This window comes from Penaeus monodon, chromosome 18 (genome assembly GCF_015228065.2).
Source record: "Penaeus monodon isolate SGIC_2016 chromosome 18, NSTDA_Pmon_1, whole genome shotgun sequence".
Classification (NCBI taxonomy): Eukaryota; Metazoa; Arthropoda; class Malacostraca; order Decapoda; family Penaeidae; genus Penaeus; species Penaeus monodon.
In genome coordinates this window covers 37544509-37556854 of record NC_051403.1, presented here as the reverse complement: position 1 = coordinate 37556854, position 12346 = coordinate 37544509, and positions in this window count along the sequence as shown.

Here is a 12346-nt window from a genome sequence, read left to right as displayed (position 1 = left end):
TTTGCTGACACCTTTCTCAATGGTTTTCGTAGCTGCACCATCTAGCAAATCGAACAAATGGAGTGACCGTTTTTTTTCGCCTGAACCCAAAAACTAAAACACGATTCAGTAAACAAAAGCATGCTAATTATTTTTTTCATTATAACTTTAGCTGAGCACAAAACCCCAGTAGGGCTACAAGAATATGTAAATATTTTCACTATGTGTGTGTGTGTGGTTTTTGTGGTGTGTGTGTGTGTGTGTGTGTTGTGTGTGTGGTGTGTGTGTGTGTGTGTGTGTGTGTGTGTGTGTGTGTGTGTAATGTTTATAGAAATACGAAGTCCATATTTGGTGATATGTAGCTAAAAAGCTTGTATAATTCTTTTTTCGATTATTGAATGCTCTTTATCTTGTTTCTAAAATCTGACCACAAATTTTTTTAAGATCGGGGAGCGAGAGAAAAACAGGTTTGCTTTTTCAATTCGACCACTATTAGCAGTGGTTCCAGGAGGGTGAAAAACTAGTCTAAACACTTATTCAAATATAGTGGGTTTTATATCTGATATCTTGCAAGAAAAATCTTTTTCATTCTGATAAAATAGGAATTTAAACCGCTCTCTACTTTATCTGGCACGTATGCTTTATATTATTTCCCTGGATTTATCAGTGCGTCAAAACTTTGATACACAATCTTAATATGGTTACGATAGAAACATTTTTTTCCCGGTGTGTGAAAAGTCATTTAAACGCTTTTTTGTTCACAAGAACTTGAGTAGTTGCAAAAAAGAGGAACCACAAGAAAAAAAAAAAATATAAAATATAAAATAAAATAAAATAAAATAAATCAAATCGTTATTTATATGTTTATGATAATGACCAAAACCTGAACATTCATTTTGCGGCAAATCCTAATATATACAAGAAAGAAAATATGTCCAAAGGTACCTTACGTTATAATGGCATTGGGAAAACCCGGGGGGAAAACGGGCTGCCAAGCTGACACCTTTTTTCAAGATGGACGCAGGGCAAACTGAAAATTTCAAATAGAAACCACATCACTGGGATAAGGGAAAGTAATTTCTCTCCCCGTGAAATAACTAGAGATTGGAGTACTGAATACAAGAAAGAAAAAGAGAGAGAGAAAAAAACATGAACAGTTGTCCTAAAATGATAGCACAGCATATTTTTTGTTTATTGAATCAAGTCCCGGATCTGATGAAAGGAAAAACTGATTTTATCAATCAAAAAATATGATGACAATATATGAAACCTTCATTTGTAAAAAAACACAGACATGCCATTTTTATCTACCACCTACGCATATGCTGTAAACGGATATGCATTGACAACCATAAGGAAAAAAACTGAAAATGACAAATAAAAGTATAGCGTGAGGTTAACTGCCCATTTCATCAGAAAAGACATTTTTTAAAATTTATATTTTAATTTTTCGAAACCCCAGCTAGTAGTTCCCGAACTGAAACAAGCAAACGTGCATTTTCTCACCAGCTTTCGAATGTGGATGCGGTTCCTCAGAGAAACGCCACGACGTATGGGGGTAATGATAGCGAAAACGATTATGATTTCAGCAAACGAATTATGCAAAATGTTTGTTAATCATCACCAATTATGACTTTTTATTTTTTAGCCGCTAAAACCAACACACACACAATTGTCAAATATATTATATATAATATATATATATATATATATATATATATATATATAATATATATATTTTGGTGTTAAAATATAGTGTAATATACTGTGTAGTATGGTATATACATATATTATATTATATTATATATAATATTATATATATATTTTAATTAATATATATATATTATATATTGTTATATATATATATATATATATATATATGTATATATATATTGTTATATATATATTTTAATATATATATATATATAATTTTATATATATTTTGTTGTATATATATATATATATTTTTTATATAATATGTTATATATATTTATATATATATTTTATATTAAAGTATATATTGTGTATATATATATATTGTGTTATAATATTTTTAAAATATTTTATTATATCTCATAAAATATCTATATATTTTTTTTTTTTTTTTTTTTTTTTTTTTTTTAAAATAATATATACTTGTTCAAAATATGTTTTGTATATATATTATTTTTTGTATTTTATATTCTGATAATCATATATATATTTTAATATATAGATATAATATATATATAATATATATATATATAATTATATATACGATATATACACATATCTATATAGATTATTGTATATATTAATATATATATATATATATTATATATAATATATATTTGGTTGGTTTGTGTTTGATTGTGTTTTTTTGTTTTATTTTTTTTTTTTTGTTGTGTGTGTGTATATATATATTTTGTTATATATAAATAATTTCTTATATATTATTGTGTTTTTTATGTATATATATATATATTAATATATATATATATATATATATATATTATAGATATATATATTTTAATATATTTTATATATATGTGTGGTTGTTGTGTGTTTTTTTTGTGTTTTATGGGGTGGTTTGTTTTTTTTTTTTTGTTATATTATATATTTATTTGGGTTTTATATATTTATTATATTATTGTATATATATTATATTGTGTTATTATTGTGTATTTCTTTTATATATAATATATATATATATATGTATATATATATATAATATATATATATATTAATAAAATATATATTTTTAAAATGTCATTTGGGGATAAAATAATAATTTATATATTATATTTTATATATATTTAAATATATTTATTTTAATATAAAAAATATATATTTTATAATAATATATATATATAAAATTTTAGATTATATTTATATATAATATTTATATTGTGGTTTATATATTTTTTTTGGTGTATAATATCCCAAACCATATATACATATTTTTTTTAATATTTATATTTTGTTTATATTTTTATTATTTTTTTCCAAAAACTTTATAAATATTGTTTTATTTATATATTTTTTTATATATATGTTTTAAATTTTATATTTTAAATTTTTTTTTTTTTTGTGTTTTTGTGTATATATTTTAATATTTTTATTTAATATATTTTATATTTATATATATTTTTTATAAAATATATAATATATTGTTTTTTCTATATATAAATAGATATTTTTAAATTTTATAATATATTAATATATTTTTTTTGAATATCTTTTATATATTTGTTTTAATTTTTATATATATATTATATATATATATAATAATATTTATAATAATATTTTAAAATTAATTTTTATATTTTTTTTGTATAAAAAATATATCAAAAGGTATAAATATATATATATATATATTTTTTTATAATATATATATAATTTTATTTTATTTATATATATATATATAAAATTATATATAAAATTATATTAATATTTTTATATATATATTTTTTATATAAGATATATATATTTATATATTTTTTGGTATATATAATAAATATATAAATATTTATAAATTAGAGGTTTTAAAAAAATATTTTATTTCCCTAAAAAAATTTGTTTTCTGGGGGGCCGGGGAAAACAAATTAATTTTTGGGGTTGGATTAAATTTTATGATTTATTTTTAAAGGGAAAATTTTTGAGGTAAAAAAATATAATTAAAAGGAATTTAAATTTTAAAATAAATATACATAAAAACTTGGGTGTATTAAAAAATTTTTTAAAATATATATTTAAAATTTAAAATTTTTTTTAAATTTAAAAAAAAATTTGGTTTTTTTAAAACCCCTTTTAATTTTTAATTTTACTTTTAAATAAAAATTTTTTTTTTTTAAAATTTTTTAAAATTTTAAAATTAAAAAATTATTTTTGTTTTTTAAAATTTTTTTTTTGTTTTTATTTTGGGTTTATTAAATTTTTTTTCATTAAACTTTTTTAAAAAATTTCAAAAATTATTGGGTTTATTAAAAATATAAAAATTTGGGATATAAATTCACATGGTCCAAAAATAAATAAATTTTTGGGGGGGGGGTTGCCCTAAAGCAAGAAGGGGGTTGGGGCCTGTGGGGGCCGGGGGCGAGGAGGCAAAGTTTCCTTTGTGCGCCATTTGATTTTTCCATTCCCTTTTGGGGGGGTTTCATTCTCTGGGGGAAAGGGATCTTTGAGATTTGCAACAGGCCAACTCACAACCGGAATTTCTCCAATTTTAAAGAATCCGAAAACCCCTCTAGGAAGAACCGAGCATCGGTTTTCCCTGGAGTCCCTAGCATTACACCCTTTTGGAATTTGGGCCCCGGTGTTTTTGGCGGGGTCCAACCCCGCCCCAAAGAGGTTTGACTTTGGGGGGAATCCGTTGGGAATTTGGGCTGGGGAAATTCCCCCATTAGCCATGGGTTTTGGTTTTTGGAAAGGGGGGGGGGGGAAAATTTTTTGGGGGGAACAGGGGTCAGGCGGCCCCACCAAATTTTTAAAAAAGTGGGGGGAAAAAACAGAGTACTCCCAAGGTTTTTTGGGAAAGGGGCAATGTAAGGTTAGCCTTGAGGGTTTATCTAGTTTTTTATTTTCTTTTTGCTTTAAGGGGGGGAAAGTGGGTAGATTAATTTGGGGGTTTTTATAAAAATTTATTTTCCCTTTTGGGGGAAATTATTAAAAATTTTAATTTTAAAAAAAATTTTTTTAAAAAAGGGGGGGGGCCCCAAAACCCGGGGGGGGGGAAAATTTCCCCCTTTGGCCAGGGTTTTTTTGCTTCTATGGAAAAAAGGGGGGTTTTGGAAAATCCTGGCCCCCGCCCAAAAAAATTTCCAAAGGTGTCTTGGAAAAGGGTTTTTCCCGCCCCGTTTGGGAAATTTGGGGGCCCATTTTGGGGGGGGGGGGGGGGGGGGGGGGGGGGGGGGGGGGGGGGGGGGGGGGGGGGGGGGGGGGGGGGGGGGGGGGGGGGGGGGGGGGGGGGGGGGGGGGGGGGGGGGGTGTTTTTTTTTTTTTTTTTTTTTTTTTTTTTTTTTTTTTTTTTTTTTTTTTTTTTTTTTTTTTTTTTTTTTTTTTTTTTTTTTTTTTTTTTTTTTTTTTTTTTTTTTTTTTTTTTTTTCCACCCAATTTTCCCTTTTGCCGATCATGGGAGGGTTTTTTTTAACTTTTTGGGATAAGGGTGGACGGGGGTTTCCAACGGGGGACCCCATCAGATGGCATGGGCCCTTTACTGATAATCCAGGTCGCCAACCAGGTATAGGCCACCTAGCTCGTCTCCCTTGGCGCCCCTGCCCATCAGGTTTTGTCTCTCGCGAGACGACCCTGGGGGGAAACCGGGGACGCCCCAGGAGAAAAATGGCGGGGGCAGCCCAACAAGACCTGTCGAAAGGGAATTAAAGATGGCGTGGGCCTGTAGAGATCCCCTCGAGAGATCCTCGGGGTGGAAGCAAAGGGAGGAGGGCCATCCCCCTTGTCGGCGTTAGCCCCTGAGATGTTTATTATACGACTACAGTGCATTTTATATATATATATAAAATATTTTTTTATATATTTATTATATTATAAAAAGATAAAAATTTTTATATATTTGTGCATATTATAGTATATATATACAATACATAAATATATAAAAATATATAATTATATATTATTTAAAAAAAAAATAATAAAAAATTATAGTATATATTTGTATATATATATTAATTTTATATATATATCAAATATTAATATAATATTATTTATTGTCATATATATTATTTATTAAATATTTATATATTTTGTTATATATTATTAATATATATTATATATTATATATTTATATTTTTTATATATAATTATTAATATATTATATTATTATATTTATAATTTTTATATTTAAATTTGTGTACAATAATGTTATATTTTAAGGTGTTTTTAAAATGTGTTTTTTTTAAAATTATAAAATTATATTTGTTTTATATTATATTAATTTTTATTATAAAAATTTATATTTAATAATTGCCCCGGTCTTTTTGTAATGGTCAAGGTTAACGCTGGGGCGTCTTTTCACTGTTTAAAATGAGTTTTTCCCTGCTTGATCTGGCATCATAGACACCATGGTCCCGGAGGTCAAGGGCTGACCTATTTTCGAAATGGATGCTTCTGCGAAAGGTGAATTCGTGATGTAAAGTGATCAAAACTCTTGAAAAACTGAAATCTTTCACGACCCTTAAAATACGCAGTTATCTAAAAAGATTCCAGTCGCTGTTCAAGTCGCCATCTCGCCTCTTGTGGATCCCATTCCCCCCCCTCCAAAATTATGGAAAAAGGGCGCTTCCATGAAGTCTTCCATGCCCTCCCAAAGGAAATTCATCTGGAATAGGTGACCCAATTGACAGGTTATTTTGGAGAATGTCCCAGTTTAAATTTTGGAAATGTGGGGAGGTCACGGTTCAGTAAAACTGTTTTCCTCTAAGAAAAAGGACTCCCCCCCCCTCCTCAATTGCAAAAAGGTTCTCCCCAAGGTGATGCGCCCACTAAAATTCCCCCGGTAAAAGGTGGGCAATGCCAAGTAATTTTCCAAATCTCTATGTTGAATATGTGGGGAAGGAGATGGATGCAACAGTGTAAGGTCGTGTCAAGCCTTTTCTCCACCTTCACCTGCAGGCTGTTGCAGGGGATCCCCTGGAAGGAAATCTGAAAACCCATTTTTGCTACTCCTGCTGAGGATTACAAAGGTCCCCTAATGGGGTTTAATTTTGGAAACCTCTTAGGGGAATAGGATGATTTTTTCGGTCATAATTCTTATAGCTAACCCAAAATAGGTTACTGAGATATGATGTTCATTTCTTCCCCCTTTTGCAGAATTCCTGACATTTTATTGGGGTTGGGTATCCAGTTCATTAAAAAACCCCTTTATAGGGTTTTGGGAGCACCGTGTCAAGTTTGCCCCACCTTTTTCGTCCCTTTCAGGATTTTGGGAGAATCTTTTTGGGTTTTTTACCCCTGGAATGTTTACACTGCCTTTTTAAAGGTAGGATTTCTTTCCTTTGGCAAAGGACGGACCCCGAGCCTTTTTTCAGGGGCATTCCTAGAGTGGGGCCCTGGGATGTGGTGGGGTGGGCGCCCCGTTGGGCTCTGGAGCCTTCTGATGGGTCCAAAAACACTTTGGGGGAGGAGTCTCCCCAAAGACCCCTTTTTTGGTGATTCCCCAGAGGGGGTTTGAAAGGGGGCTGAGGTCAAAGGGGGCCCAGATTGGTAAAGAAACCGGAGGGGGTAAGGGTTTTGGGAAAGAAGGGCTAGAAAGAGCAAAGGATACCGTGGAAACAGGGGAAAGTTAGTGCTTTGCCCGGAAAAACTAAATTTCTCTTGCTCCTTATTCCAATACTTTTTTTCAAATTTTTTCCTTTTTACACGCTTTTAAGAAGCTTTATGAGTTCTTTGCATGGTAAAGTAATGGGGCCCGGGGCTTTTCATTCCTTGTGACCGTTTTACCACACTTTACCATACTCTGGTTGTCCATTTTTTTTAAAACGGCAAAAATTGGCTCCCTGCCCCAAACCCCGGCATGGAACACGGGATAGGGTTGGGGAATTGGCTTTACCTTGAGGGGTACCCGCAACCCTCTGATTTTTGGAAAAACAACATGTTTAAAAATAAAAGAAGGAGAGCTGGTGTCGCTGTTCCAAACCATAATTTCTTTTAAAAAGTTTTATGCACTACGTTTTAAAAATTTTCCCATTCCTTAACAGTTTTTTCCCCAAATGCCCCAACAGGTTTGGGGAAAAAAAAAATTCCCTTAATATTGGGGATTTATGAGGAGCATGGAAAATTGAGCCCCCGGGATGCGCATATTGCACGCAGGCGGTCACTTTGCTGGTGACGAAACCCAAACCACAGGGTACATCCGTGTGGGGTAGCGAGGGGTACGTTGACATACCCCAAAATTTTCCGATGTCCTCAAAAAATAAGTCCATAATTAAAACATATCAATGGTCTTTACTACTAGGTATTCTATTTAAAACTTCTATTTTTTCAGGTAAAATTTTCCAGGGTTTAGGAGATTTTCCCCCTTTCCGTTTGGGAGCCGGGAACCATTAGATTCCCCTTTTTGCCCTTTTGGGAAATGGAAAGGTTCCAGAGTAAACATTTATTTCGAGGGAATGGCGGGGGATTGGTAGGTCGCAGGGGGGAGACTAGATCTTTGAAAATTTTTAATACTCATACAAAAGAATTCTTCATTTTTTCACCCCCCCCCCCCCAATGGGGTCCATAGGGGAAGTTGTTTGGGGTCAAAAATTCCCCCAAAAGCCCCCAAGGGGGAAGAGGAAATTACACAGCCCCTATTTCAGTACTGAGGGAGTCGCGGGGCCTATAATACCGACTGAACAGTGCCTGTTTGACCCAGCCATATTACCCGCCGATTTACTTTACGGGTTTTTTGATCAAGCCACCCTTTTAACCAGAATAAAGGGCCAAAGAGGTGGTCGCTAGTGAGGGACAGCAGCAGCACACTCAACCTCCAGGATCCTGTCTTTGGGAATACGGGATACCACGCAGGCAAAAACCCCGTGGGGGGAGTTCCCCCGGGCCAAGATAAATGAACCCGGGGTGGGGCACCTCCCCTTAGGCCCGGTGCACCCAACATTTTGTTTAAAACCCCCACTGGGACCCCCAGAATGGGGATCTTCTGGTCCGGCTCACCAGATCTTTGGGGCTCAAACCCCCCCCCCCCCCCCCCCCCCGCGGCAAGGGGGCTTTCCCTTTGGGGGGTTTAAAAAATAAGACTTCGAACCATTTATTTTAAAATTTTTGTGAATTCGAGACAGCTGCCGCAGCTTGTGATTTTCGTTTTTTCCCACACACCCACCGAAACCCAGCATCAGGGGTTTCTTCGCGATAAATGGAAGGAACGGGGAGGGTTTCCCCTAGAAAAAATGGGGAGATTTGAGATGACCTTGGGGTTTTGGGTTTCCCCCATGCATCCCAACCCCAAAAATAGTTTTATTTAAAAGCAAGAACGGCACACAAGCTACCCCGGCCCAGATGGTAAAAATCAAGCACTTTTGAGGATTTCCGAGCCATTCGTCGCATTGTATGGAAGAGTGCAACATTCTCAGACCAAAGCGTATGTACTGTCTCCCCCATTTCACTGAAAAAGTTTGGGGGAGGTTTTGACTAGAGGGGCTTATAGTTTTCCTTAGGGAGAAAACAAAAAAACATTTTCATAAAATTTAAAAAATTTTTAGGAAAAAAAAAAAATTTTTTGTTTTTAAATGAAAAATAATTTTATGAAAAACTTGAGTTTTTTTATTTGTTGAAAAAAAACCCAAAAAAAAAAAAAAAAAAAACACCCCCACACAAAAAAAAAAAAAAAATTGTGGGTGTGTGTAAACAATATTAAAAATAGAAATATAAGTAGAAATCATAGTTAGATAGAAAACACACACACAGCACGACGCACGCACGGCACACACACACGAACCACACACGCACACAAACCACACACACACCACACACACATACACCACACACACACACACACACACACACACACAACTCACACACACACAAAATACTTATTTTTTAATTTATATATTTTTAAAAATATATAAATAATTTATATATATAAATTGAAGTGCATAGTGTAGCACGCAGGGACGTTTTGCAACTTTGTATTAAAACGAAAATGTAGCGACTCGCATCGGGGGGCCCCCCCCAAAAAAAAGAGATTATTCCGCATTCGGCTTGAACAGCCGCCATCCCTTTTCCTTTTTCAGGGTAGACTCTTTTTAGCATGACTTTTCCCAAGGGAAATTTCATCTTTTCTCTCTCTCTCTCTCTTCTCTCTCTCTCTCTCTCTCTCCCTCTTATATAATATAAAAAATTTTTATATATATATAATATATATATAATATATTATATACTAAAATACAATAACATTAACAAAACACACAACATAAACAGACACCCCACACACACACAACAAAAACCAAAAGTGTGTGTGTGGGGTGTGTGGTGGGGCTGTGTAGTGTGTGTGTGTGTGTGTGTTGGTTGTGGGTGTGTGGTGTGTGTGTGGGGGGTGTTGTTTGTGTGTGGTGGTGTGTGTGTGTGTGTTTGTGTTTGTGTGTGGTTGTGTGTGTGTGTGGGGTGTGTGTGGGGTGGTGTGTGTTTGGTGTGTGTGTGTGTGGGTGGTGGGTTTTTTGTGTGTAGCATATACCGTAATTGGGGTTTTTTTTCTGTCAAAAAATCTCCGTATTTAGGGAGGAATTCCCCCTTCGGTTTTAAATGTCAGTTTGACCCAATATAATCAAAGCTCTTGTTAAAGCCTTTTAAAGTTATTTTTCGAACATGGTGAAGACGAATGCCCAAAAAAGGATGAACAATTTTGTGTCTTTTTTGTAAAAATTTTTTTTGCATCTTGAAAATTTTTTGTTGGGTACGACCCCTTCAGACTTGGTGATAACCCCTCCCGATTCACCCCGAGGCGGCCCCATTAGTCATATTTACTTAAAATTCATCACAGTCGTAATTTTTTGAATCTGAATTTTTTTTTCGTATTTTAATTTTAAAGGATTTGTCGATGAGGCTTTCTGATAATGAATCAGGGGGTCTGTAATAAGATTTGTGTGGAGTGCCCCTTTCTTTTTAGCAGAATGAGAAAATTGTGGTGGGAAAATTATCCCTTTTAACATTTTTAGATGGGTCAAAAACACTCCCTTTAAGGACATCACACAAAGTTCATTCATCGGATAGTTTTGGGTTTTTTTTCAAAGTTCCCTTTACCCGCCTTTTATGTTTTTGAAGATGCTGATATAATTGAGATATGACTTCCCGCGAAACAATGATTTATCTCGATGTTTTGCCGGAATAGGGATTAACGAAAATTTAAAAATTTATTTTGGAAACAGAACGTGAAAAGCAACAAACTTTGGGATGGGAAGGGGATGTCTCAAAAGGGGGGGTTTGAGACGGAAACAATTTCCCCAATAAACTCGGCGGATGTATTAGCCAAGGATTTTGCTTTTCCTTTAAAGTTGAAACTTTTTATTCGCTTCGTTGCGTTAATCACTAACACCCAAAAATAAATATGTCAACAACTAATCAAAAACCGGGAAAAAGGCTATAGATGCCTCTAAGCAATGGTTGTGACTGATTGGTGATGACCTGCGTACGGTGACTGCTGCGAGCGATCTACGATGACGGGGTCATGCTAGTCGCTTCTCCCCTACCTCGCTCAGGGCGTGAGCCCCAGCTGTTTTCCGTCGGATAGCCCCCTCCGGAACGTTTCCTTTTATTATCAACGGGGTGGTCATGCCCCAGGCGATTTCCACTGTTTGATGGATGTCACACAGCTGCCCAAGCGGATTCCACTATTTAATGGATGTCACACCTCTCTGTCACCTACCCTCGCCTCCTCAAGGCTGTCTTACTGCGTGTCCGGGGAAATACTTGATGGTACACGTTGCGGTAGACGTCCTTTTCCACGGCGTGATCATCTTCCACTGTGGGATCCTACTTCCTGTCCTTGGTATAATCCATCCTTGACGTCCACACGTCTGGGAAGGTTTCGCACCGGTCTCCTTGACTTTGGATTCGTCTAACTTTCTCGTAGTCCTTGTCCAGGTCTAACTTGGCGGCGTATTCATCTGCGCGTCCTCGCAGATCTTGTCCAGGTCCTTCTTAGGGCGGCTGATACCTGCGCTGACGAGCTCCTGGAGTTTGACTGGATCTACAGGGTCCAGGCAGGTGGGGGCCATTCCATAGCATCCTGTGGCGACTGGTAACTGCTCTGGCGAGTATCTGTCCTTCGCTGGATCACGCCGCCTGGGGCGGCTTAATATCTGTTCTGGGTGAACATCCTGGTTGGCAGGCTTCTGGCGATTTCCAGTGACGTTCATCCCACAGCATCCTAAGGTGACCATTTCTGCAGCAGTATAATATATATATATATATATATATATATATATATATATATATATATATTATATTATATATATTATATTGTGTTTTGTGTTGTGTTGTGTTGTGTGTGTGTTGTGTTTTGTATAGTTTTTATATATATCGTCGATTACACCAAAAGCTCGTTTACCTAATACTGATAACAATAACAAAATCAGTATCATTATCTTTTTTGTTATAATACAGTTTTTATCATTCTACTAAAATTATAAATATGACCATCAGCTTCACTCCCCTTTTTTATTTGCGCATCATCATTAGCCAGTGTTATCATTATAATAGTATAACAATACAATGATTACTATAATAATTATAGAAACATGCCATTATAAGCACTAAACGTATAGTTTGTTTATGTATATATATTTTTTTTTCAATTTCAGTCGACGAAGAAAATACAGACGCAAGTATGAAGCTAGGGTTCAAAGGCCTGCTTTAAAACCAAGACAGGTATGCAAAGCTC